Source organism: Cucumis melo, chromosome 1 (genome assembly GCF_025177605.1).
Source record: "Cucumis melo cultivar AY chromosome 1, USDA_Cmelo_AY_1.0, whole genome shotgun sequence".
Classification (NCBI taxonomy): Eukaryota; Viridiplantae; Streptophyta; class Magnoliopsida; order Cucurbitales; family Cucurbitaceae; genus Cucumis; species Cucumis melo.
Window position 1 is genome coordinate 23,779,923 of NC_066857.1, and position 23,982 is coordinate 23,803,904.

Genomic DNA, 23,982 nt, shown 5'->3' on the forward strand with positions numbered 1-23,982 from the left:
TTTTGGTACATGATTGTTTAGATTTGTCTAACGATGATTTATTTTTTTTACACGATCGTTTACACTTGGCTACTTCAATCTGAATGATTTTTTTTAAAGATTTTTTATACACGATTTTTAGATTTGCTATTTTTTTGTACACTATCATTTAAATTTGGTTATCCAAATTCAAACGACGTAAAAAAAGAAGTGGAAAAGAAGAAAGATAATGGAAAGAAATCACAACAAAAAAAAAAGGAAAAGAAGAAAGACGATGGAGAGATTAAACGATATAAAAATGAATTAGAAAAGAAAAAAGACGAAGAAAATATTAAACGATGTAAAAAAGAATCAAAAAAGAAGAAAAGACATTGAAAGAAATCGCAAAATCAGAAAAGAAAAAAGACGATGGAAAGAAATCGCATCGAAAAAAAAGAAGAAAAGAAGAAAGACGATGGAAAGATTTAAAGACGTAAAAAAAGAATTGAAAAATAAGAAAGATTATGGAAAGAAATCGTAGAAAAAAATGAGAAGAAAAGAAGAAAAACGATAAAAGAAATCGCAGGAGGAAGAATATGAAAGAAATCGCAAGAGGAAGAAGACGATTTTATCGCGAGTAAGTGAAAAAGATGGAAGGGAAAACCTGAAATATTTCAAAAATGGTTAACTTTATGGATTGTAAATATTTTGGTATTTTGTTACATGTATGTAAGTTTCCCTTAATTATATCTACTTATTCAAACACAAATATTTAACCCTCATACATTAATTATACACATCCAAAAACAAACATTTATCATTCCAAATATTTAAGTCATAGACATTTAAATTCCAGATATTTACTATCTATACTCATAAAACAATATATTTGATCTAAACTGTCCCTTATGGATTCTTGCTAGTAATTTTTTCTCTTTTTTTTTCTTCTCTTATTTCTTCTTTTTTTTTTGAAAAGGTAATTTATTATACAACAACAAAGAGAACCTCAATGCCCGAGGCCAAGATACTAGAGCAATAACATAACAAGACAGAAAGAACAACAACACCAAAATAAACAACACAAAAAACAACTAGCAAAAAAAAAAAAAAAACCTCACACATTAAGGAAAAGAAATGACAAAAAAAAAACAACCCCATAACCCAGGGCCAAGCAAACAAAAACGAAAAGGAAAAAAAACTAAATAAGATCCTGAACATCTTTACGGCAAGAGAAAGCATGAGTACGAACACAAGATCGAATAATCTGAAACAGAACAATGGGCTTGCGAGCCTACGCACCATGGAGACGAAAATTACGTTCATGCAAGATAAAATAGATCGTAGCACATCAGAGCCCACACCACAACTTCCTCCTCACACCCTTCTCGATACCTTAATGACAAAACCAAAGACAATTCAACATCCCACCCCCAACCTTATGAGAGGAAGTCATGACTTGAATGACACCAAACCAAATAGCACACCTAAAAGGACATGAAAAAGAAAATAGATGGTCATAAGACTCAAAACCCCCTCACATAGAATGCACGAAGAAGGAACCAAACTATTCCACCTACGCAACTTATCCCTATTATCCAATCTATCTTTTATGACCAAAGCACAAAAGGAATGCTTGGGAATATTCCCCCCACTCTACAACAAACCCACCCAACAAACCTTTATACAACGAGGAAAAATAGTATCCCACACGTTTTCCATTGAAAAACTACCCTGATGACTCGAAACCTACACCCACCAATCCCCAACAATTAGACATGGATAGATGACCTAAACCCTATCCCACAAATCAATCATCTCAATAGACACCCGCAACCGCCTCCACTCTCCATCCAGAATAAACTCTGAAAGTCTAGCTTCCCGCTGACCCGTCGCATCATAATGCACCCCCTTCCCAACTCGTTCAAGGATCGAACCACCCTGAAATATGAGTCAAGCCACACTCTACACCGCTTACCATCACCAACCTCCAGCCGAACATGTTCTTTCAGTCTATCACACTAGAGCAAGATAACTCGAAGACACCAAGACCGACTAACCCCACAACCAACCGACCACAACGATCTCTCCTTTAGAATGTAAGCTTTCACCAAGCCACCCACAGAGAACCCAAACTGGCCAAGAACAACCAAAGAATCTTTAAAATACCTGCAATGTTCCAAGAAGGGCCATCATGGATAGCAACCCACCATTATAAAAAAGAAGACATACCTCCTTCGAAACAACCTTAACTTTCCCTCTACCCTCCTCCTTCCCCCTCTAAAGATACGACCTGAATAATTTATCAACTTCATGACGCACACCCGCAGGCAACACAAACAAGCTAGCCTAGTAAACTTGAAAATTGCACAACATAGAATAAACAAGCTGCAATATACTAGCAAGAAATGAAACTCTAGCAAACCAAGAATGGACTCGGCTAGTAATACACTTGATAAGAGGAGCACAATAGTAAGCCATAACCTACTAGAAAGCAAAGGGAGTCCAAGATAGAGAACATGGAGATGACCCAGCGTAAAACACATATTATCGGTAAGATGAGAAGCAACCTCACTAGCAACCCTCGCCCAAGCATAGAGCTTTTCCAAAAGATTTTCAAACAAACTCAAAAGCTCTCCAAACTTTTGAACAGTCTTATGAACAAACCTCAAAGAGGAGTCATCAGCAGCACAAAAAATCATAAGATCGTCAGCAAAGGCCTTCTCACAATGCTGATGAAACTGAAAACTTTGGGAAGGCCTATTAATCATACGAGAAAGAACCTCAATCACCATAACAAAAAGGAACGGAGATAAAGATCACCCTTCCTCGATCCTTTCCTGCTAGGAAAAAACCCCCACCAAAGAGCCATTAATCATAATGGAGAACATCGGGAAGGTAACACAAGCCGTAATCCAACTTACAAACCTCAAGGGAGTGCCAATAGAAGTCAACAAAGCAAATAGAAAATCCTACTTTACAGAATCGTAAGCCTTTTGAGGATCAACTTTAATAGTACATTGAGGTTGCCAAAGTTAATATGATAACCCCCAACCAGCTCCTGACAAAGTAGAATATTATCAAGAATACTCCTCTTAGGAACAAAAGCAGACTGATTACCACTAATAAAACTAGGAAGCTTTATGCGAAGCCTATCAGCCAAAATCTTTGAAATACATTTGTATATCACATTACAACAATAAATGGGCCAAAAATCCTCTATACACTCAACCCTACAATGCTTAGGGATGAGAGTAATCACAGTAGCACTAAAAGAAATGCAAAACAACATCATAGAAATCCTCCCCAACCACATTTCAGGCACCTTTAAAGAAACCCACAGAAAACCTATCAGGACAAGGAGTCGTACCACTATCCATGGAAAATAGCACCCTCCTTACGCCCAATAGGAACCTGCAAAGCATGGATACTGTAAACCCGAAATTCTCTTTGGATTTTTTTATATGAAAGGAATAAAATAAAAATGGAAATTAAGTATATATATATATTTATATATATATAATTAAAGGTTTTATTTTTTAAAAAAAAGAAAAGAAAAGAAAAGAAAAGATAAAAGGAAAGAAAGAGGAAAGTGGGAGAGAGAAAGAAATAAAAGAGAAGGGTTTGTCTTTGTTATTCATTTCTCCATCTTCATCATTTGTTTTTCCATTTCCACCGTCTCCTCTCAAGGAAAAGCAAAACTCATCCACCAGAAGCTGAGCAAGGAAGAAGAAGGAAGGTTTTGTGAAATTGAGGCTGAAGAGGAAGAAGAGAACCTTGGAAATGTGACAGCTATGACAGAAGTATGGTAAACACAGACCACCTCTAGTGTTCTGAACGGTTTGAGCTACAATAAAAGAATTAAGAGGTGAGATTCAAATTTACTGAAATCTACTTCATTTTCAAACAAATTTTAAGAAGAAAGTTTGAGCAAATTCGGATGTTCATTTGGTGATTTTTGATGAAGAAAACAATGTAGCTGGTTTTCACGTGAATTCAGGAGGTCTCTAGTTTTTCTTATATTTCTGAGAGTACCAGTGAAGTTAGGATCTCTATTTGGTATGGTTGGAAAGCCTATTCAACTTACTACAACGTTATCAAGAAATTGTGAGCTAAATATGATTGGAAGTAAGCTTAATTTCAGAAACAAGTCAGGGGATAGCAGAAGACTCTATTTTTGAACTCTCTCTTTTTCGGGCCATTTCTGTAGCAATCTATTGGGAATCGTATTTTCTTTCCTTTAGGTAAATAATAGAAGACATCAAAATGAAGATTCTGACATAAAGAACACTCATTTTGGTTAAGTATTGATGAAGTTATAGTCATTTGAAATTTATGTTAGGAATCTGGAAAATGCAGAGAGTTGTTCAAATAGGATTTTATTTCTTAAGCTTTGTTTTTGTGAGTGTCATCTTTAGTGTGACATGTTATGTATATAGTAGAAAACTAGAATGTTTAGAGTTCTAATACTCGGTTGGGTTGTTGGCAGGTGGAGAAGAATTAAACCGAGCTTACAGACCAAAGATCTAGCCCAAGACTGTGAGTGACAAAACCAATTTTGAAATATTTTTCGTAACTGTTATTTATGATTGAATGCGATAAATGTTTATTTATGAAGCCATGAAAGGTATTTGAATTTCGTGACTATTTTCAAGTATACGTTTGGAGACTAGATTTCTTAATGAAATTTATGCTAGCACATGGATATTAATGTTGTAAGCAAAGCATGAATTAGTAAGAAGTTTTGTTTTAAGAACTACAGTTTTCCACGAAAGAGCCGAGTAAAGTTTGAGCTTTTTGTAAGATTTATAAGTAGGCATGTTTTAATATTTTTTAGATTATTTATGAAATTTTCATTAACTACATGATTGAGATATTGAGCCTGAGGCTAGAGAATACCGTGTGCACACTGGTTAGATTCCGTTGTTGACGTTGAGTGTACTCCGTGACAACGATGCTATTGTGAGTGCTAGACGGGCCCTACTACAACAAAGGCAATGGGAGTGTCGGGCGGGCCCCACTACGTCGTAGAGCTTGGAAACGTTGGTTGTACTGGCGTGTCCTACACAACGTAGATTTGTTATGTTTGTTAAAATGTTTTGATATACTTGATATGGCTAGCTAGATTTCAGTGACGTACATGCTGAGTATTTGAGAAAACTATTCTTACTACTATACGTTTATATTTAGGACTTGTATAAACAGATTTATATGTGTAAAGTTTTCATGTGCTCATATATGTAAATTTATAGTTTTAAACTGAGTCACTCACTGAGCTTTATAGCTCACCCTTTCCAAAATGTTTTACCCATTTTTCAGGTAGAGATCGAGTTGGAAGTGCATTTTCCTTTTGTTGGAAGTGCATTTTCAGTGGTTTTTGACACCGGACAAGCGTTCGCCACTAATGGCAAGTATTGGCCATCTTTTCGGTCGTTTTGAATTGCACCTTAGTTCTCCCTCCAACGAGCTCGCTTTCTGACCTATACATTAGGAAAATGTGTGAGGGATCATGCTAAAAATGTAACCTGAAGTCCTCGGAGTATGAGTCCCGAAGCTCGAAAGGCTTACAACTAATATAAAACAAAGAAACTGTTGGAGGACCGATTTTTACCCCAGGATAAACAAACTGAGTCTAGGAAATTCTCGTTGGCATTTTCATGGAACAAACACTTGAATCTCTTGAACTTAGCCCGTTCTCTTTGTTGGAAGTGCATTTTCTTTGGTTTTTGACACCAGACAAGCATTTGCAACTCGTTGGAAGCATTGACCATCTTTTCGGTCGTTTTGGGTTGTACCTTAGTTCTCCCTCCAACGAGCTCACTTTCTGACCTATACTTTTAGAAAATGTGTGAGGGATCATGCCAGGAATGTAGAATGAAGTCCTAGGAGTATTAGTCTCGAAGCTCGTTAGACCTACGACCAATACAAAATAAAGAAACTGTTGAAGGATCGATTTTTACCCCAAGATAAAAGAACTGAGTCTAAGGAAATCTAGTTGACATTTTCTTGGGATGAACGTTAGAAGCTATTGATCATAGCCCGTTCTCTTTGCTGGAAGTGCATTTTCAGTTGTTTTTTACATTGGACAAGCGTTCTTCACTCGTTGGAAGCATTGACCATCTTTTTAGTCATTTTTTGCTGCACTTTAGTTTTCCCTCCATCGAGCTTGCTTCCCAACCTATACTTTGGGAAAATGTTTGAGGGACCATGCCAGAAATATAGACTGAAGGTCTCGAAGTATGGGTTCCAAAGCTCGAAATACATAAGACTAATACAAAAAAAGAAACCGTTGAAGGATCGATTTTTACCCCAAGATAAAAAAAATTAAGTTCGAGGAATTCTCGTTGACATTTTCTTGAGATGAACATTAGAAGCTCTTGAACTCAACCCATTCTCTTTGTTGGAAGTGGATTTTCAGTGGTTGTTGGCACTGGACAAACGTTCGCCACTTGTTGGAAGCATTTTCCATCTTTTCGGTCGTTTTCGGTTACACCTCAGTTCTCTCTCCAACGAGGTCGCTTCTCGACCTATACTTTGAGAAAATGTGTGAGGGACCATGCCAAGAATGTAGACTAAATTCCCCAAAGCATGAGTCCTGAAGCTGGGAAGACTTATGACCAATACAAGATAAAGAAACCGTTGAAGGACCGATTTTTAATTGAGGATGAAAAAATTAAGTCTGGGGCATTCTTGTTGGCATTGTCTAGGGACGAACACCACAAGCTTTTGAACCCAGCCTATTCTCTTTGTTGAAAGTGCATTTGTAGTGGTTTTTGACACCAAACAAGCGTTCGCCACTCGTTGGAAGCATTAGCCATCTTTTCGGTTGTTTTGGGTTGCACTTTAGTTCTCCTTCCAACGAGCTCACTTCCGAACCTATACTTTGAGAAAATGTGTGAGAGACCATGCCACGAATGTGGACTGAAGTCCTTGGAGTATGACTCTCGAATCTCGAAAGACATGACCAATACAAAACAAAGAAATCGTTCAAGAACCGATTTTTACCTCAGGATGTAAAAACTGAGTCTTGGGCATTCTGGTTGGAATTTTCTTGAGATAAACACCACAAGCTCTAGATCATCCCATACTCTTTGCTGGAACTGCATTTACAGTGGTTTTTGACACCAGACAAGCGATCGCCACACGTTGGAAGCATTTGCCATCTTTTTGGTCGTTTTAGGTTACACCGCAGTTCTCCCTCCCACGAGCTTGCTTCCAGACCTATACGTTTGAGAAAATATGTGAGGGATCATGTCAAGAATGTGGACTGAAGTTCTCAGAGTACGAGTCCTGAAGCTCGAAGGACTTATGACCAATACAAAACAAAGAAACCGTTGAAGGAATGAATTTTACCCTAGGATGAAAAACGGAGTCTGGGGCTATCTTGTTGCCATTTTCTTGGGACGAACACCAGAAGCTCATGAACTCAGCTTGTTCTCCTTGCTGGAAGTGTATTTTCTATGGTTTTTGACATCGGACAAGCGTTCGCCACTCGTTTGAAGCATTTTCCATGTTTTCGGTCGTTTTGGGTTACACCTTAGTTCTCTGTCCAACGAGGTCGCTTCTCAACCTATACTTTGTTAAAATGTGTAAGGGACCATACTAGGAATGTAGACTAAAGTCCTTGGACCATGAATCTCGAAGCTCGAAAGACTTTTGACCAATACAAAATAAAGAAACAGTTGAAGGACCGATTTTTACCCATGATGAAAAAACAGAGTCTGGGCATTATAGTTCGAATTTTCTTGGTATAAACACCACAAGCTCTTGAACTCAGCCTGTTCTCTTTGGTGGAAGTGCATTTGTAGTGATTTTTGACACCACACAAGCGTTTGCCACTCGTTGGAAGCATTGGCCATCTTTTTAGTCGTTTTGGGTTGCACCTTAGTGCTCCCTCCAACGATCTCGTTTCCTAACCTATACTATGGGAAAATGTGTAAGGGACCATACCAGGAATGTAGACTGAAGTCCTTGGAGTTTGAGTCCTGAAGCTTGAAAGACTTACGACCAATACAAAACAAAGAAATCGTTGAAGGATCGATTTTTACCCCTGGTTAAAAAAACTGAGTCTGTGGCATTCTCGTTGACATTTTCTTTGAACAAACTCTAGAAGCTTTCAAACTTAGCCAGTTCTCTTTGTTGGAACTGCATTTTCAATGGTTTTTGACATCGGACAAGCAATCACCACTCGTTGGAAGTATTGGCCATCTTTTCTATCGTTTTGAATTGCACCATTGTTCTCCCTCCAACAAGCTCGCTTCTTGAACTATACTTTGGGAAAATGTATGAGGGATCATGCCAGGAATGTAGACTGATGTCCTCAGTGTATAAGTCATGAATCTTAAAAGATTTATGACCAATACAAAACAAAGAACCCGTTGAAGGACCGATTTTTACCCAGGATGAAAAGCTTAGTCTGGGGCATTCTCGTTGGTATTTTCTTGGGAAAAACACCACAAGCTCTTGCCCTCATCCCATTCTCTTTGCTGAAAGCGCATTTACAGTGGTTTTTGCACTGAACAAGCGTTCGCCACTCATTGGAAGCATTAACGATCTTTTCAGTCGTTTTAGGGTGCACCTTAGTTTTTCCTCCAACAAGCTTGCTTTCAGAACCAAATTTTGAGAAAATATGTGAGGGACTATGCTAGGAATGTGGACTAAAGTCCTCGGACTATGAGTACTAAAGCTCGAAAGACTTATGACCAATACAAAACAAAGAAATCGTTGAAGAACTGAATTTTACCCCAGGATAAAAAAACTGAGTCCAACACATTCTCGTTGCCATTTTCTTGGGACGAACACTAGAAGCTCTTAAACTCAACCCGTTTTCTTTGCTGGAAGTGCATTTTTAGTGGTTTTTTACATTGGACAAGCGTTCGCCACTCGTTGGAAGTATTGGTCATCTTTTCGGTCGTATTGGGTTGCACCTTAGTTCTTCCTCCAACGAGCTCGCTTCCCGACCTATACTTTGGGAAAATGTGTGAGGGATCATGCCATAAATGTAGGCTGAAGTCCTTGAAGTATGAGTCCCGAATCTTGAAAGACTTATGACCTATAGAAAATAAAGAAACCGTTGAAGGATCGATTTTTACCCTAGAATGAAAAAAATTAGTTTGGGGCATTCTCGTTGGCATTTTCTTCGTACAAACACCACAAGCTCTTGAGCTTAGCCCATTCTCTTTGGCAGAAATGCATTGATAGTGATTTTTTATACCAGACAAGCGTTCTCCACTCGTTGGAAGCATTGACCATCTTTTTGGTCGTTTTGGGTTGCATCTTAGTGCTCCCTCCAATGAGCTCACTTCCCAACTTATACTATGGGAAAATGTGTGAGGGACCATGCTAGGAATGTAGATTGAATTTTTCGAAGTTTAAGTCCTGAAGCTCAAAGACTTATGACCAATACAACACAAAGAAACCGTTGAAGTATTGATTTTTACCCTATGATGAAAAAACCAAGTCTGGGGGCACTCTCGTTCATATTTTCTTCAAACGAACACTAGAAGATCTTGAGCTTAGCCTATTCTCTTTGCTGAAAGTGCATTTTTAGTGGTTCTTGACTCTAGACAAGCGTTTGCCACTTGTTGGAAGCATTGGGCATCTTTTCGGTCGTTTTTAGATTGCACGTTAGCGCAGAATGGTCGTTTTGGATTGTATTACTATTGCAACACAGTCATTAGTAGGGTAAAACTAACGTATCTCATGACGGTCTAAACCCAGCTCACGTTCCCTAATGGTCAGCGAACAATCCAAAACTTGGTGAATTTTGCTTCACAATGAGAGGAAGAGACGACATCGAAGGATAAAAAAGCAAGGTTGCTATGAACGCTTGGCTGCCACAAGCCAGTTATCCCAATGGTAACTTTTCTAACATCTCTAGCTTCAAATTTCAACAGTCTAAGGGATCGATATGCCATGATTTCATAGTTCGTATTCATATTAGAAATCAGAGTCAAACGAGCTTTTACCTTTTTATTCCACATGAGATTTTTGTTCTCCTTAAGCTCATCTTAGGACACCTACGTTATCTTTTAACCGATGTACCGCCCTAGCCAAACTCCCCACCTGCCTTATGTCCAAAAAGAGGGGCAGTGCCTCGCTTCAGTTTCACGGAATAAGTAAAATAACATTAAAAGTAATGGTATTTCACTTTTGCCTTTCTGCTCCCACTTATGCTACACCTCTTAAGTCATTTCACAAAGTCAGACTAGAGTCAAGCTCAATAGGGTCTTCTTTCCCTGTTGATTCTACCAAGTCTATTCCCTTGGTTGTTGTTTTGTAGGATAGTAGACAGGGATAGTGGGAATCTCGTTAATCCCTTCATGCACGTCACTGATTAGATGATGAGGCATTTGGCTACCTTAAGAGAGTCATCGTTACACCCGCCGTTTACTCATGCTTGGTTAAATTTTTTCACTTTATCACATTGCATTAATGAGGGGTTGGCCTTGGACCAGAAAAAAAGTTGAAGCAAACAATCTTTGAATGCCCAAGTACATGATAGGGTACTCGTGTGCAAGTCAAGGCCCATGGCCGAGGCTTGCACACAAATGCTTATGGTGCATGGCAAAAATACTTTAAAGGTTATTGAAACTCTTCAGTGCCCACCACCATGCATGCCCCCATGCCCAGTTAGCATGCACCATGCGAGCCTCCATGCACACAAATGCAACACGGCCATGGGCACACGCGCCATGCATCCACGGGAGTGTGTGGGGCGCATGCGCAAGGTGCCCACCATAGAGGTTAATGGCACGCAAGGTGCCTAAAATGTAAACCCGATATTTTCTTGGTTTAATTTCTTTAAATGTGGAAAAAAAAAGAAAAAGAAAATGGAAATTAAGTGTAAATATAAATATATATATTTATATATTAAATAGTTTTATTAAATTAATTAAAGAAAAGAAAGAAAAGAAAGGACAAAAAGAAGAAAAGGAGAAGAAAATTTCATTTTCTCTTTTCTTCTTCATCTTCTCTTCCCTTCACCGCCAAGAGTTTGAAGACATCCAAGTTCCCTTTATTTTTTTTTTTTCTTTTTCCTTCTTCAATTTGCAGAGAACTTCTAAGAGAGAGTTTGGAAGAAGAAGAGAAATTTTACTAGAATTTTTAGGTTGAAGAAGAGGAGGAGAACTCAAGCAAAGTGTATCAATGGCTGAATTTTAGTTCATTCTGCACATCATTGGTTTTTAATTCGGTTTGAACTCTTCAAAAGGAATTAAGAGGTGAGATTTACATTTACTGAAAGTTAACTCATTTTTAAACAAACTTTATGAAGAACGTTGGAGCAAATTCGGATATAAATTTGGTGCTTTTTGATGAAGAAAACAGGGCAGTTGGTTTTCACTCGAAATCAGGAGGTCTCTGGTTTTTCTTGTATTTCAGAGTGTACCGGTGGAGTTAGAATCTCTATTTGGTATGGTTGGAAAGCTTATTCAATTTAATACAACTTTCATGAAGAAATTGTAAACCAAAAACGACTAAAAATTGGTTAAATTGTAGGAACAAGTTAAAGAGGTCGTGTGCGCGCGATTCTGGAAGTGGTTCTGTTTTGAGGGTTATATGTGTTTATGCACGGGGAATCAGATTTATATGTCTTCAGATAAGTTTTAGAGGATCTCAAAATGAAGAGTTTGATATAAAGAACACTCATTTTGGTTAAGTATTGAGAAAGTTATAGTCCTTTGAAGTTTATGTTAGACATCTGGAAATTTTAGAGAATTGTTGAAATAGGATTTTATTTCTTAAGCTTTGTTTTCGTGAGCGTCATCTTTGGTGCGACATGTTATGTATATCTTTAGGAAACCAGAATGTTTAGGGTTTTAATACTCGGTTGGATTGTTGGCAGGCCGAGAAGAATTAAACCGAGCTTATAGACCAAGGATCTAGCCCAAGACTGTGAGTGACAAAACCAACTTTGAAATATTTTCCATAACTGTTATTATGATTGAATGCGATAAATGTTTATTTACGAAGCCATGAAAGGTATTTGAATTTCATGACTATTTTCAAGTATACATTTGGAGACTAGATTTCTTAAAGAAATTTATGCTAGCACGTAGATATTAAATGTTTGGAAAGTATTTAAACCACAATATTTTAAGCAAAGCGTGAATTAGTATGAAGTTTTGTTTTAAGAACTACAATTTTCCACGAAAGAGCTGAGTAAAGTTCGAGCTTTGTGTAAAATTTATAAGCAGGCATGTTTTAATATTTTATGATGATTTATGAAATTTTCATTAACTACATGACTGAGATCTTGAGCCTGAGGCTAGAGATTACCGTGTGCACACTGGTTAGATTTCGTTGTTGACGTTGAGTGTACTCCGTAACAACGATGCTGTCGTGAGTGCTGGGTGTCACAATCGTAACTTCTCAACACGATTGTGCGGCACTTGCTTAGCTCAATCAGCAAGTCAGCCGTTCGATAATCGGAATCCGCGGACAAACTCGCGGTATGACGTAGCCTCCCTTCCCGTTCTTGGAAAAATGTTTTTATAAAACGGGAGAGAGAAAGTAAATAATTGAAAACGTCATAAAGAAAGCATTGAAGACTGTCAATTGCAAGGAAAATAACTCAGCATGCAAAGAGTGCGACAAGGCTTGGGCGGGGGTCGGACTGTTCATGTACCCCCTATAGTACATATTGAGAATTTTGGCCTTGGCAGGCTTGCATATGAAAAAGCCGAAATGTCACACTATGACTCGGCGACACCTAAACGAAAGAATTAACCTAAACTACTTTCAAGACATAAAGATAAAGTGATTTGGGGGTATTCGGGCATATGACCAACGGTAACTAATACGTTGGACAATTATGCCCCTGACATTCTCCCCCACTCAAACGGTTGACGTCCTCGTCAACTGGCGAAGCTGGAGCTCTTCGGTCTTCTGCATCCACGCTTCAAAATCTTCGACAGGTCTTCCACTGGTTACCTCCACGAGGGCTTCTTCCGCTTCACCAGGAATTTATGTATCTCCCTCGTGGGCCTTCTACAGGTCCTTACTCTGTCAACAAGGCCTTCCTCGACTTCTCTGTCTTCCTCCAGGTCCAGGTTGACAGGCAATCGTACGGCGTTGTTGCACCGTCACTTGGAAGCTTGGTCATCCCCTCTAACTCGAGGGGGCATCGCTTTTGATCTCCCCTCTCCTCCGTCGGCCTTGAAGCTTCTTCTAGACACACTTGAGCGATGTTGGCCATCTGTTCACATTCTTCTCCAACTCGGTGGACTTGAGGGCGGTTCCCTAGACAAGGGCCATCAGCGATGAGCGGCAATGCAGAATGCCTCTTATTTTCAATCTCAAACGGACTTTTCTTGATCAGCGAGTCGGTCTGAGCACTATAACCGAATTGGGTTACCTTCTGCAGTTGAACCCAATTCTCTTGTCTGCCATCAACACAATGATGCAGCTGTTCTGCGAGCACACAACTGAGTTGCTCGGCTTCGACTTCAGGAGTCTTGGTCGCCCCGACGACCCCAAGACTTGGCCCCTCGATCATGGCTTGCTTTGAATCATTGAAGGCGACCTGACACTCGAGGTTCTCGCTCCATTGAGTGTCTTCTCCTCTCGACGACCCACCCTGGTGGCACTCTCCCACATGACTCAGCACGCTCACCTGGCCCTGCGCAGAATAACACTTTCCTCCCTTGGCATCAGTAAGACCCAACGGCACCACGGGGGACTCGTATGCTTCATGCCTAGTGACACAATTTTTCTCGAGTCCCTTTGCCTTCATTGTTCTTACTCGACATTGCCTCGGTCGGTCGTTTGACTTTGGGAGATGCTTCACTTCACGTGGGCGGCCATCAACACACTGTTGTGGGCTTCTGTCCTCCTCCTTCAGGGAAAGGACGCGGGCTCCATACGGAGCTTGTACGGGTATACTACACCCTGTATTCGACAACATCTCTGACGGTTTCCGAAGTTTGGTTAACTTCGATGGCGCCATGCGATAAGTATTTTTCGCATGCGCGTTTGCCTCTGATGGCGACTCTACCCCATGGTCGGTTCTCCTCCGCATCAACGAGGACTTGGGCCATCTACTTGGCATCACACCATGGCACTTCTTTGAGACACACAGAGTGTCCTTGGGGACTGTCTCCCCTGGTTTTTCCAAAGCCCCAAGCAGGATCTCCACAGATGGTGGTTCCCCTTGGGCGCAACTCTCGTGTAGTTGCATGGCCGATATCATTCTGAACCCGTTAGGCTGCCGAATATCTGCTTGCACTACCGTAGGGAAGGATCCAGTAATCGCTAGACATTTGGCTGACGGCATTGGAATGACTTGATGTTCAAGGAGGAACTCCATTCCCAGCACTACATCAAAGTCGTCCATCTTTACAACCACAAAGTCTACGGGGCCTCTCCATCCTCCCAACTTTGTCGTCGTTCGCTTCACCAATCCGACGATAGGTAGGGCAATGGAATTCACGGCTTTCATCTTTCCTGAATCCCTCTCCCAACGGAGCCCTAGACGTCTGGCTTCTGCCTCTGTAATAAAGTTGTGGGTTGCACCAGAATCAACCATTGTGCTCTTAGTCTGTTTTTGGTTGATCCAGGTGTCAACATACATTAGGCCCCCTTTTGTTGGTACGTGTCTCTCCCCTGACTTTTTCTGGAGAGACGACATGTACTTTATGGCCCCAATCCGAGTCTTCTCGCCTCCATCTACCAGGTCCGCTTTGTCCTCAGCACGATTTGACTTATCGTCTGAGTCTGCAATTAGTGAGGCCTGAAATGCATGGAAGTCGACTTTGTTCGGGCATTCCCTTGCCAAATGGGGCCCCTGACATATGAAACAACTGAGGGGACGCTTGGTTGGGCTTCGATCATTCGGCCTCCGCCATGTATTTTCCGTGGTTGGCTGGTAAGGTTTGCGGTCCTTACCAGAACGTTTGTCTCCCCCGACAGCTTTGGGAGAGCTCGGGCGACTATCCCTGTTCCTTCTTGGTGATAAACTTTGATTACGCCTCGCATCTTGAGAGTCACTCGTCAGGTCGAACAACCGTTCGGCTGCTGCATATGCTGACGTGAGGTCTTGGACCCTTTGTTCATACAACTTGGCCCTCGCCCACGGCTTCAGCCCTTCGACAAAGTAGAAAACTTTGTCTTTCTCTGACATATCCCGGATGTCTAGCATTAACCCTGCGAACTGCTTCACGTACTCCCGAATCTCGCCAGTGTGTCTTAGATCGCGCAATTTTCGCCGAGCCAGGATTTCCACATTCTCGGGGAAAAATTGCGAGCGGAGTTCTCTCTTCAGGGCATCCCACGTATCTACAGTGCAACGTCCTTCCTGTATGTCTACGTATCGGGACCTCCACCACAACTTTGCATCTTCAGACAGATGCATCGTTGCCAACGTCACTTTGGCTTCTTCGGCGACAGTGTTTGTAGCCTTGAAGTACTGTTCAAGGTCGAAAATGTAGTTCTCCAGGGCCTTAGCATCTCTTGCCCCACAGAAGGGCTTTGGTTCTGGGACTTTTACTTTGCTAACCGAAATTGCTCCTCCAGCTGGAGCTTGGTTAGCCATTGCTCGCATCGTGAGACTCAGCCTTGCGTTCACGTCTGCGATTTCATTCCTAACGACATCGAGGGTGACTCTAAAATCCTCCGACATGCCGTTTATCATCTCTAATAGTGTCTTCTGAGCGTTATCCAGCTCGCCGACACGTTCTTCCATGTGGGCAGCAAAGCCTGAGGAACTCTCCCCACGCTCGTAGTTAATAGTTCTTCTGGCGTTGGTGTTTTCTTCTAGGGCGTCGACCCTTGCCAACAACTCTTGTATTGGCAACCCTTCGACACGGCCAGCTACCACATCGATCATGTTAGTTTTCTCAGAAATTTCTTCGACACGAGACTCCAAGTAGCGGATGGAGTCGGGGACTTCGACTAGGTAGAGCATCTGCTCTTCTATCTCTACTAGTCGGTCTCTCTGGGCCTTGCCCGATGGATTTGACGACGACATGCTTCGGTGTACTCGTCAATTAGCCAATTTGGCTCTGATACCACTTGTCACAATCGTAACTTCTCAACACGATTGTGCGGCACTTGCTTAGCTCAATCAGCAAGTCAGCCGTTCGATAATCGGAATCCGCGGACAAACTCGCGGTATGACGTAGCCTCCCTCCCCGTTCTTGGAAAAATGTTTTTATAAAACGGGAGAGAGAAAGTAAATAATTGAAAACGTCATAAAGAAAGCATTGAAGACTGTCAATTGCAAGGAAAATAACTCAGCATGCAAAGAGTGCGACAAGGCTTGGGCGGGGGTCGGACTGTTCATGTACCCCCTATAGTACATATTGAGAATTTTGGCCTTGACAGGCTTGCATATGAAAAAGCCGAAATGTCACACTATGACTCGGCGACACCTAAACGAAAGAATTAACCTAAACTACTTTCAAGACTAAAGATAAAGTGATTTGGGGGTATTCGGGCATATGACCAACGGTAACTAATACGTTGGACAATTATGCCCCTGACACTGGGCGGGCCCCACTACGACAAAGACGATGGGAGTGCTGGGCGGGTCCCACTACATCGTAGTGCTTGTAAACGTTGTTGTACAAGGTGTACCCTACACAACGTAGATTCGTCATGTTAGTTAAAATGCTTCGATATACTTGATATGCCTTGCTAGATTTCAATGATGAACATGCTGAGTATTTAAGGAAGCTATTCTTACTATTACACATTTACATTTACGACTTGTATAAACAGATTTATATGTGTAAAGTTTTCACGTGCTCTTATCTTTAAATTCATAGTTTTAAACTGAGTCACTCACTGAGCTTCATAGCTCACCCTTTCCAAAATGTTTTACCCATTTTCCAGGTAGAGATCGACTTCCCGGTGCCTGATAGACTACCTTAGTCTGCGGAAGCTTCATTATCGATTGCCAGTACGTGTTTTGAGTTGGGCATAAAGTCTGTTGTGTTGTGATGTATTCACACCCTTGTATGTTATAGATACTCCACAGTTTGTATAAGCTTTAGGAGCTGTAGTTGTGTAAATTTTGTTGGTTATATTTTGATTAAGGTGTCTTTAGGTTTACTCGTGAAATCGGTAAATTTTGAGGTACACTTCATGTATGTGTTTGACTAGCTGTGTTTGACTAGCCTAGGATCCGCTGTGTTTTGTGGCATGTACAATAGTTTATATACTAGATTGGCAAGTTCATCACATGAAAGTTTTAAGCAGAGTCGACAGATACAGGTACAGAAAAACGTTGTTCGTCGGCTTCACGCCATCTTTCGGTCTAAGGTAGCAAGTAGTCCGGGAGGGGGTGTGACATAAAATTCACACCAAGTATCGCATTTTGCTACATTCTTTATCGATGCAAGAGATGAGATATTCGTTGTCAAGAGTAATATTTCAAGTTCCTTGGCACGACCTACGCTGGGGTTTTGTTTAGACGCATTGGGAGAGGAGGAGGTAGGTAAAGAGTATGCTTCCCCCCACCCCTGACGTAGACAGTTTGTTTTTAAACGAGTTCGTAGGTCATTTGATGTTTAGGCATCGACAATGATCCTTCCGCAGGTTCACTTATGGAAACCTTGTTACGACTTCACCTTCTTCAAAATGATAAAGTTTAGTGGACTTCTCGCAACGTTAAAGGCAGCGAACCACCCACATCGTTGCGACCCAAACACTTTAGTGGACTATTAAATCAGTAGGAACGACGAGCGATGTGTACGAAGGGCAGGGATGTAGTCAATGCGAGTTGTTGACTCCCGTTTACTAGAAATTCCTCGTTGAAAACCAACAATTGCAATGATCTATACGTATCACGATTAAATTTCAAAGATTACCCGAGTATGTTGGCCAAGGCTATAGACTCATTAAATACATCAGTGTAACACGCGATCGGCCAAGGACATCTAAGGGCATCACAGACCCGTTATTACCTCAAACTTCTTTGGTCTAAGCTGCTATAGTCCCTCTAAGAAACTGGTTGCGGAGGGGTACCTCCGCATAGCTAGTTGAAGACTAACAATTGCAATGATCTATCCCTATCATGATGAAATTTCAAAGATTACTCGTGTATGTTGGCCAAGGCTATAGACTCATTAAATAAATCAGTGTAACACGTGTGCAGCCCAGGACATCTAAGGGCATCACAGACCTGTTATTACCTCAAACTTCTTTGGCCTAAGCGGCTATAGTCCCTCTAAGAAGCTGGCCACGGAAGGGTACCTTCGCATAGCTAGTTAGCAGGCAGAGGTCTCCTTCGTTAATGGAATTAACCAAATAAATCGCTCCACTAACTAAGAACAACCATGCACCATCACCCATAGAATCAAGAGAGAGCTCTTAATCTGTCAATCCTTACTACGTTTGGACTTGGTAAGTTTCCCTGTGTTAAGTCAAATTAAGCCGTAGACTCCACTCCTGGTGGTGTCCTTCTGTCAATTCCTTTAAGTTTCAACCTTGCAACCATACTCCTCTGGAACCCAAAGACTTTTATTTCTTATAAGGTGCCGACGGAGCCCTTAAAGCAACATCCACCAATCCCTGGTCAGCATCGTTTATGTTTGAGACTAGGATGATATCTAATCATCTTCAAGCCCCCAACTTTCGTTCTTAATTAATGAAAACATCCTTGAAAAATGCTTTCGCAGTTGTTCATCTTTCATAAATTAAAGAATTTCACCTCTGGCTATGAAATACGAATGCCCCCGACTATCCTTGTTAATCATTACTCCAATCCCAAAGGCCAATAGAATAGGATCAAAATCCTATGATGTTATCCCATGCTAATGTATATAGAGCGCACGCTTGCTTTTAGCACTCTAATTTCTTTAAAGTAACAGCGTTGACGGCACGACCTGGCTAGTTAAGGCTAAGAGCCCATCGCCGTAGAAGGGATGAGTCGATCGATGCTCACCATAGGCGGACCGATCGAACCAATTGAAGGTCCAAATACGAGCTTTTTAATTACAACTTAAATATACGTAATTGAAGCTGGAATTATTGTGGCTGCTGGCACTAGACTTGATCTCGACTTGATCATCGTTAAGGGATTTAGATTTTACTCATTTCGATTACAAGACTTGAAGAGCCTGGTATTGTTATTTATTGTCACTACATCCTCGTGTCAGCATTGGGTAATTTGTGCCTCTGCTGCCTTCCTTGGATATGGTAGTCGTTTCTTGGGCTCCCTCTCCAAAATTAAATCCTAATTCTGTCACTCGTCACCACCATAGTAAGCCATCCTACCATCGAAAGTTGATATGGCAGAAATTTGAATGTTGCGTCGCCGGCACGATGAATCATACAATCTATCAAGTTATCATGAATCATCAGAGCAACGTGCAGAGCCTGCATCGACCTTTTATCTAATAAATGCATCCCTTCTAGCAGTCGGGGTTTGTTGCACGTATTAGCTCTATAATTACTATGGTTATCCGAGTAGCAAATACCATCAAACAAACTATAACTGATTTAATGAGCCATTCACAGTTTCACAGTCTGAATTAGTTCATACTTACGCTTGCATGGCTTAATCTAGCATATAAATATTGGCAGGATCAACCAGGTAGCATTCCTACATGATATTCCACCCCGTATGCATGTCTACATCGTATGGCTTTGGAGTAACACGGGGAGCAAGAGTCATTCCTTAAAGCAATGAGCAAAGGCAACAAGTTTCGAGGGACTTCCTGAGCATATCATGCCACCAAATTCACTGCATCCGAGAGAGTGCGCGCCGACGATGCGGGCCCCGACGAAAATTGAAGATGTCGAGGCAGAATGCAACGAAGGCTATGGTCGTCTACCCAAAGACGGGTGTAGAGAGAAAGGTGGCAACGAGATGTGATGATTTGATCGTGTGAGCTACCAATGCAAGAATCGATCAATTGCGACCGCTCGAACTGAAACTTCGTTCTGAACACGTTAGTGAGGAGGAGTCGAGGCGAAAGTCCGATGCCCAAGCAACAAGCCTGCTAACCCCAACTACCAAATCACCACTCACACACCGTATGCATCGAGTCCATGCAACGCTTAGTTGTCTGCACCTCTACGCTAAATAAGAACAAGAACTGCTACAAATATGGGTTTTAACGGCGCAAGTTTTGCGTCATAAAGACTTTCAACGACACAATTTTCGCGTCATTGAAGCCACTGTCAAGAAATGCTATTTAACAACACTTTGAAAAATATGTCATTAAATATGCTTAGATGACACCAAAATTGTGTCATTAATACCTTTACCTTGACGCAATAAATATGTCACCGTTATCTATAACTCGACATCAATATATTGTCATCAATACCCTTATATTGACGCAAATCATGTGTCACAGTTATCTATACCTTGACACTAATATATTGTCATTAATACTCTTAAATTGACGTTTTAAATGTGTCACCGTTATCTATTACTCGACACGAATTTATTGTCATTAATAATCTTATATTGACGCTTTAAATATGTCACCGTTATCTATACCTTGACACAAATATATTGTCATTAATACCCTTATATTGACACTTTAAATGTGTCACCGTAATCTGTCACTCGACACAAATATATTGTCATTAATACTATTACATTAACAATTTAAATGTGTCACTGTTATCTATCACTCGACACCAATATATTGTCATTAACACTCTTATAACGACGTTTTAAGTGTGTCACCTTTTAATATAACTCAACACTAATATATTGTCGTAAATATTTTGTTACACAAAATTGTTGTCAAGAAATGTACTTTAACGACATTGTTTCTGTTTAATAAAAGCTTATATGTCAACACATGTTTGGTGTCGTTATTCATCATTTTCGCAACACATATCTTTCTATCATATATTTCTTTTTTCAAAAAAATTAAATACTAAATTTCAGCATTACCCACATATGTTTGGAAAGATATTTATATTGATAATAAAAAAATATAACATACATTATTGGTAAAGATTTTACAATATTCCAAAAGATAAATTTACTGTAATATTACATGTATGTGTGACCTAATCTAATCAAACTGACGCATAAATGAGAACTTGGTCGATACCATGGTCCGTGAATTCTTCAACTATCTGCAAATTTGAAGAAAATGAACCTTAGCCAACATTCATTACGGAAAATGCATAAGCATAAGCATAAATATTAAGTACATGCCAAACAAAAATCACCTTCTTAATAAGCAGACCAATAAACTTTTCAAAATAACCATCCAAAGTTCATACAACCAAGGTTTTTAATAAAAGACCCATAAGGAATGCAAAAGATTAAAAAAAAAAAAAACACCGACTACATAAGCATAAGCATAAGCATAGTATATAAATGTTGCAAATGTAAGTTTTGATTCAATCTTTACAGTCCAAGCAATGTTCTAGTTTGCATCAAATTGAAACTTAGCATAAACTTACCCTTAGCCCCCCTCCTCCAAAGTAAATACGAAACAACATGATTTCTATAACATATGTCTAAGCGGATTGAACAAAATAGCTTTTCAATGACTACCATAACTGCAGAATAGTTAACACAACAAAGTATCAAGTTCCTAAATACGTGTCAACATGATTCCTAAAACATACGTCTAAACGGATCGCACAAAATAGATTTTTAATGGCTACCACTGCAGGATAGTCAAAGCAATATTCCTAAATACATATTAATATGATTCCTAAAATAAGATAGTTAAGTTACGTTACAAAACATAAAGCACGCTTACCTCTTTCTTTTACTAAATCTCCGCCCCCATATCTTGATTACCCTCCATAGAGGCTTTTTCTTTCTTGCAAGTTCGGAAGCCCTAATAATGAATAGCAAACTACGTAAGTTATACAATTATTATTTCATATGCAATATATTAACTCATTATTTGATTCCTAACGGAGTTCATGATAAATTAAGTTTACTCCAAAAATCCAAATAATATATAAAATCAAGTTGCAAAATAAGTAAGTTTCAAAACTTTCTTACTATGAAGATTGGGAAGTGTTGCTATCAAAGATCTCTTGTAGTTCATCTTCTATCAAATTCAACCCAAAAATCGAGTAGACAATATATTGATCTAAATAATCATTGTTTTTTCCTGGGAACCATAAAACAAGAAAACATCATCATTGACATTCAACACATAAGCAAATCTTTAATGGTTTAAATTGAGAAGTCCTAGTTTTGTATCTTATCCTCTTATAGTTTTAAATTTAGTCTATCACTATTCGTAAATGTCAAAATTAGATGATAATGAAACTTACATAGCATGATACTTCATAGATTGACAGAAGTTTGAAAAAGCAAAAAAAGTCATCTAAGTGAGGAAAAATGAATTTTTTTTACTAATTGAAAAATGTAATATACTATTTGCAAGCCAAGAACCATAAAATCCATAAATGAACATTATTTCTTTCCATCTCAAATTTCTATATCCATATGGCAAAAACCAAATGAATTTTTCATACATTTTGCAATTATAGAAATTGAAAAATAAATAATAATAATAATAATAATAATAATAATAATAATAAATAATAATAATAATAATAATAATAATAATATTAGCAAAATAATGTGAAATATGAAAAATATAGGTTGGGAAATAATACAGGTTGACAAATGATTTGACAAATAATAAAGCAAACAATATAGTTGACAAATAATACAGGTTGAGAAATAATATAATATACAGGTTGAGAAATACTACATCGGAAATAATATACCGATCGAGAATAAATATATTGGAAATAATATAAAATAATATATTGGAACTAATATAAAATAATATATTGAAAATAATATAAAATAATATAATGAAAATAATATAAAATAATATATTGGAAATAATATAAAATAATATATTGGAAATAATATAAAATAATATATTGAAAATAATATAAAATAATATATTTAAAATAATATAAAATAATATATCTAATATAATATAAAATAATATATCTAATATAATATACAAGTTGAGAAATAATAAATATCAAACGTAACAAACTATTATGTCTTTTACAAGTTTAATCAATTAATAAACACTAAACCAAAAAATTAACAATAGCCAAATTAAATCAATTGGCTTAAACATAAGCAATTTAAAGAATATAGAATAAAATGGCTTAAATCTACTAAATTTGAAACAACCATAAATTCAATTGCCCTAAACCTAACAAAATTAAAAGGTCAAACCACCTAAATCTGACAAATTCAAAGCATTGAAATTAATTGACCTAAACAACAATAAATTCAATTGACCTAAATTTGAACTAACAATAAAAGCACAATAAACCCAATTGGCCTAAGCCTAACATGCCTAACCCTAACAAAATTAAACTCACCTTAAAATTAATTAATGAAATTACTACAAAAACAAATTTGAAAAACTACATCTTATAATTTTTCAACCCTCAAAAGGGAAGGGAAAAAGAGGAAATTAAAAAAAACAAGTTACCTTTGACAGAATAGTTTCCTTAGCTGACCCTTCCAATTGATCTCAAAGGTACCCTAAAAATAAAATCCTCCTTTGTTTTTGTAGGGGAGAAGGTGGAGTGAGAGAGAAAATAGGGGGAGAGTGGAGAAGGTGGGAGTGGAGAGAAAATTAGGTGAGTTGAGGGAAAATAGAGAAGAGAGTGGAGAAGGTGGGAGTGGGAGAGAAAATTGAGTGAGTTGAGGGAAAATAGGGAAGATACTGATATTCATTTTTTTAAAAAAAAAAAAAGTTAAATTCAAATTCAAATCTAACTTTTAAAATAAAATAAAATAATAAATAAAGGATAAAATGGTGTATCTACCACTTCTTAGAACATTACCCCTCAATTGGATCAAAAAATATTTCTTGTAGACAAAGATAATCGAATTTTGCACTTTAATTTTCTAAACAAAATATATTCTTGCATACTAATTAAACAATCAAGAGCAAATTAAAAGATTGTTTCATAGAGATCACATGGAATTGAATTCGTTTTTGAACAAAAATTAAAGAATCAACATGCTAAATTAAAATAAAAATGGAAGAAACTCTCAAATAAATTAATACCCATGATCCTCTTACCTCTTAGAAGATTACCCCT

At 38.8% G+C, this 23,982-nt stretch overlaps 1 long non-coding RNA gene across 1 annotated transcript; it reads left to right on the forward strand.

Moving 5' to 3' along the window:
* The first annotated feature begins 11,377 nt into the window (after nt 1–11,377).
* Nucleotides 11,378–17,133, forward strand: LOC127148357 (uncharacterized). The gene is made up of 2 exons (XR_007819231.1): nt 11,378–11,850; nt 16,789–17,133. It is a non-coding gene; the product is annotated as an uncharacterized LOC127148357 (long non-coding RNA).
* The last annotated feature ends 6,849 nt before the right edge of the window (nt 17,134–23,982 follow it).